The 5799-nt window shown below is 34.3% G+C and overlaps 1 pseudogene; it reads left to right on the top strand.

Annotated features, from left to right (window-relative positions):
* Positions 1-943: 943 nt before the first annotated feature.
* Positions 944-5538, top strand: LOC129521171 (nucleolar protein 10-like; annotated as a pseudogene).
* The last annotated feature ends 261 nt before the right edge of the window (positions 5539-5799 follow it).

The raw sequence follows: 5799 nt of genomic DNA, 5'->3' as shown, positions 1-5799 counted from the left end.
TATTACAGGAAAATGATCAGTAGAACTTGTTGCCATATTGGACATAAGGTAAAAGAGAAAAAATAATAAAAAATGACTCTGATGCCTGATAGATTTAGATAGCTGAGATAAATGATATCATTTAGTTATATGAAAAATCCAGAAAAAGAAGCACATTGCCAAGTGTGGTTGTGTTGTATTCAAATATAACTACCCAGTGTGAAGTTTGACCTTTTAAAAGTGAAAGTCCATGTTGTGGTTCTGTGATTGGATTTCTGGAGGATGGTAGTAATATGGGTTTCAGAAGAAAGAAGTTCAGGGTGTCAGATGGGTCATAGATATGGAGTTCATCAATTTATTTATAAAATGATAGCAGGAGATAGGCTGGAAACTTTTTCCTTTTTTGAAATTTCTACCTTTGAGTCACATCCTCTACATTTGTATTTCTCATAGCATGGCCACTAAGTAAGCAAGCACCAGTGATTAGGAACTTGTTCAAGATACATCTTAGATCCCACCTATAGTATACTACTGAATCAGAAATGCTGTGCATTTGGAGGTCAAAATACGTTTTGAGAATCCTACCATGTGATTCTGATTCACACTAAAGAATTTCAACCTTGACCACACATTTGGATCATCTGGGGATCTTTAAAATATACCCATGCTTAAACCACCTTGGGATTCTGATATAGTCAAGTATAAGACCTGACCAAAGGGCTGGGGATTTTGAAAGTTTCCCAGGTGATTCTAATATGCAACTTGAAAAGCGAACTATTGTTCTTAAGAGTAACAACAAAGAAATACCAAAAGGAACATTTCTCAAACTTTAAAAGTGCAAACCAATCATCTTTAAAATGCAGGTCTGAGTGCAGCCTGTGACTGCATTTCTAGGCCGCTCTTCTGTGAACTTGGCCACAGACTACACTTCAAAAGGCAAAGCTCTAGAGCATAGTCATCAGGCATGTATGATACATCTCCCACAGATATGAAAAACAAGGGATTATTAGCTGGGGATGATTTGTCTGGAACGGGAATTGGTAGCACAGGAAGAGGTGAGAGTAGGAGCCAATCAAATTTATAAAATATAATTTTTAGAATATTTTTAGATCACGTTGTCCAAAACCACAAGTACTTCTTTAAAAAGATTAACCCCTTAAATTAAAATATGGGACCAAGCTAACCTGAAGGGCTCAAAGTTAAATTTTTGCAGGTAGGTTCCAAGAAAACCATTGGATTATCTTATTTCAGCCATGTTTTTCTGGAAAGAACATACCCATATTCTTGGGTATGTAAGTTTCTGATATAACTTTGACAGTTCCATTAACTATTATTTTGGAAGGATTAACCCACATGGGCTCATATCAATCCACTCACAAATCAATAGGAAAGTACTTTCTATTTGTGTGTCCTCAACTATTACTAAAAGTCCACCTCTAATTTTGGAACTTTAGAACCATGGAAAAAAGATCCCAAAAAGGAATTATGTAGTCTTCCTTTTCTTGTTCCCATTTTTCAAATAATGTGCCTTTACGGATTTGATAAAAATTCGTCTTAAAATGTGGTTGCAGGAAACCAATTTAGTTTGTCCCTTTTTACCAATGACAGTAGTCAAATCATTACCTGTCTAATTGGGCTCAGCAATGTTCTAATTAGCAAAGGCTTGATCTGAGCCTGAAGTGACAGCTTACCCTTTGGCTCTTGAATTCTGACTACTTCTTCAGTAATCAAAAGAAAAAAGAAATAATCACATATGTTAGAATCATTAAATAAGACCTCTGACTTTCCATTGAATCTGTAGGCTTCTGGTGTTAGGAGAGATGGACATCTTTTTTTTTGCAAATTGCATTCTAGACTTGTTAATTGATTAGTAAATGAGTGAATTGATCCTAATGAGACATTAATTAATAGTAATTAGTCAATATTAAGGGGAAATGGGTCAGAATGAAATCAGGTACCATACATTCCTACTATGAGTTAACCCCTATATTCAATTTGCAAGGAGAAGATTCAAAAAGAGTTTTTTAAAATTAACTCTAAAAAATTAACATTTAATTATGTATATAAAACTGTTAAATATCAACTTTTAGTATTTAATTTATAAATAAGTTATGAAATATATTCAAAATCACAAGTTATATAATTACGTTATTAATATAGAAATGTGCTTTTTCACATTTCTTGAAATTATTTTAGTCAAGCTTTCTATATGTATCTTCTAAAATAGTCTCATCATCATTAGAGTTGCATACTGAATTTGTTGAAAGCACATCATTTTATTGGTCCATTTTTATTTTTAGACAAAACACATTTTAGATCTGCATATGATTCTCTCACTGGAAAATTTATCCTAAAAGTGTACAACAACAAAACATGAGTACATTTTTTTTATATATTGTTCTATGTATATGCATTCATGATCTCCCCAGAACAAACAACTTTCTGCTTTGCTTTTTAGGTAAATTTTAAAAGGCTTATTTACAACCAAACACTTGCAATTATGAAGCTATGTTTACTAGATTAATGAAGAAATCTGTATCAAAAATTTTTCTTGCTTTTTCATCAATTAATCAATCACTTAATACTACTACTGATATCTGTTGTTTCAGACTAATGTATTTTTTTTCCTAAACAGAACTTGATTAGTCAAATTTAGTAAACTGAGAGAAAACCAGCAATAAGTAAGACTTTCTAAGACCTGTATATAAAGTAACTATATCTTGTTATCTGAGGATTAATATTTTAGGAGAAAAAAATCATTTGCCTTATATTTGAATATACCCAACAATAATAATGTTATATTCACAGACATTGTTTTAAAGCAAGTTCATAATAATTATCAATACTTCTGAATTCTACATTCAATTTTATTTTTATTTGTATCTGAAACTGATTATGATTGAAAAAATTATAACATACAATTTAGGAAATTCTCAAAAGATGTTCATATATTATATAAAAAGTAAAATACCCACTACACATTCTCTTAAGAGACTGAGGCCCCTGTGGAATATATTTCTTTTGCTAAAAGATATTTCTGCCTGGAGAAACAAATTACTAGGGATGGCATCTGGAAGCAAAATTAATCCAGCCTTAATTTAATCTTAGGGATTTTCCTTTTAAATTTAGTAACCTCTAAATCTGACTCCACTTGAGAAGTTTATTAGCCAACTTTTGCAAATGGTGGCAACAAAATTGCAGCCACTTTCCACAATACAGATTTTCTATTGTTGTGGGTATAGCTTGAAGGCTGTTCTCTACTGGGCTCCACTGAGTTCAGCCCAGGTCCGTGAGTCCTCTCACTGCTGGATTCCTTTTGAAGGAGGACGCACCAACTGTGACATGATGTTCTCATGGCAGAGGATGCTGTTCAGGAACAAAGTCAACTGAGGCAAGGTACTTAAAACTTCTGCTCAAACAAGTGTATGCCACATCTGCTCACACTCACTCCATTGATCAAAGCAAGTCATATGGCTAAACCAATGTCAGTGGGGCAAGAGGATATATTCCCTGCTGACGGGGAAGCACGACAAGGGTAGGGAGGAGAAAAATAATTGCAAGCAAATAATACAATCCACCACTGATCACTTTGCTGACTGTCTTGCAATTTGTAACACTTACTTAATCATCATTAGAACTAGAATTAATGTCAGCAGGTATGAAGGACACATATTGCTTTTAGGTACCTAAAACGGCCATGAAATTAGATGAAGTTCAATCATGTGAAAGTTGAGAAAAGCTATTCAATATTTTTTCTAAAGTACTTTTAGTTTCTAATGATGCTATTATTAATACTTTCCTTTATGCTTTTTGAAATCCTCAGAATAATTTTCATTTATAAGTCCTATTTGGGCATTTTTCCTTTCTGTATCATTCCTGTCAGTGCAGCATCTGAGTCTGGTTCTCTTCCAGCTCTCCCAGGGATTCTAGGAGATATTTAATTCCCCTTAGTAATTCTACTAAACTAGCTAGACTAAACTCTTTTCTATATATATACTATGGAGTGGATATGTACTTTAAGAAGCTGATATAGAAGAAGGTACCTAGCATATGGTATGCATTTTAAAAAGTCACATCACTTTTTCAGTCCTATGATTTCATTTTGAAAATGTAGATATATTTGTTTCTTTAAAAAGATACATTATTATTGATTTTTTGGTCATGAAATGCTCAAATTCTTAAGAATTGCTTACCCTAATTTTTCTCATTATCTTTGAAAGCCTGGCAGTGGTAATGAACATAAAGCAATTTTTTCACCACTTTCTGAAGATGCTTCTAAACCAATCATATGTCCCAGACTATCCAATTCCAATTTAAGATAAGTTGCTTCCCTGTCCCCATAAGTTTACTTTTATATATGACATCCATGTTTCATGTTTTGGATCACAAAAATACGTTATCCTTGGAGCTTCTGGGTTGGTGAACATGTGGATATTCAGGAAGTGGTGTGCTAGGAGAGGGCATGGAAGCTCTGAACCCTTTTCCCCTCCTGTGCCTTGTGCATTTCTTTCATCTGGTCATTCCTGAGTTATATCCTTTTAAAATAAGCTAGTAATTTAGTTTTAAGTTCTGCTTTAAGGTGGTATTCCTTCTTAGGTAATTTGACAGAAGAATTACAAGAGAATCCAGAAAGCACAGTTTATGAGGATTGCAAATTTGTCACCAAGACAGGCCTTGAAAATCTAGGACTCATACATCTCATTTTCACCAGGCATATATGCATGGATTTTTCATGGATGTAAGACTCCATCACAGGTGAAACTGATAGTAAAGCTATTTGTTATGAAGAATATAGGAAAAATAAGATCTGATAGAAGATAGATCATGTGCACAGAGTCCAATTAAAGGGTTGCCAGAAGTTAACAAAGATCTGGCACTTAAATTAATTGAGGAACAGGAAGAGAAGCAAAAATCTACATGGAAAAAAGAAAATCAAGAGTCTTTCTAATATTCTCACCAATGATTGGTTTAGAGTTGTTTGAGAACACTGACTTCAAAGTAGACAAAGAAAGTAAAGAATTTAAGCTTTTGACTCCAGTTGTTTAAAAAGTTAGTGAAGAAGGAAGAAGACTCTAGAGCAACAAATGCTTTATGAAAAAAAAAAAAGAGAGAGAAGGAAGAACTAAAAGAAAAACTGAGTGAAACAGAAAGTTCTAAGAATTCAGTTGATGAAAAAGACTGGGTTGAAGAGGTCAGGAAACAGCACAGGCTTCTCCACCAGGAGGAAAAAGCAGCAAGAACTACTCAGGGAGAACCAGCAGACAGTCTTCAAGCCCCAGTTTTATGATGTCAAAGCAGCAGAAATCAGAAGCTTCAAAGATTCTGCTTAAAGCAGAAGCTGATGAATAAAATCCTTGAAGATCATTTGAAACTTGAAGCAAAAAATGGGACATTGGGTGTATCAGAAGCCGTGGTTGGCAGCAAACAACTGACCCTCATGTTAAAATGTTCTGAACAGCAGAAGCAACAGGAGGCTGAGAAACTGCACCAAAAGAGGGAAACATTTTGTCATTCAGCGGTCACCTGAAGTCAAGACACAGAAGACTGCTGTTTCGTTGAATTTAAACAATCCTACACCTCATTTGGAAGGACCATTACTACTCCAAATTGGTTATCATTAGGGTATCTTAAACACAGGCAAGGAATTGCACATTTTAAAAGTTCCATGTAAATTCTTGATATATCTACATAGTTAAATATTTGATAACTTATCCTTGTGCCTTGTGGGTAGGACTTTGTAAGTGGGTCCCCACCAACTGGTCAGTGCATGGCCCCAGGCTCCTTTGTCATACGTTGTTGCTTCCCATAAACATTGTCCTT

The sequence above is a fragment of the Nyctereutes procyonoides genome, unplaced genomic scaffold (assembly GCF_905146905.1).
Source record: "Nyctereutes procyonoides isolate TBG_1078 unplaced genomic scaffold, NYPRO_anot_genome, whole genome shotgun sequence".
NCBI lineage: Eukaryota > Metazoa > Chordata > Mammalia > Carnivora > Canidae > Nyctereutes > Nyctereutes procyonoides.
Note: the sequence above shows the minus strand (reverse complement) of the source record. Positions and strands in the feature narration are given on the sequence as shown.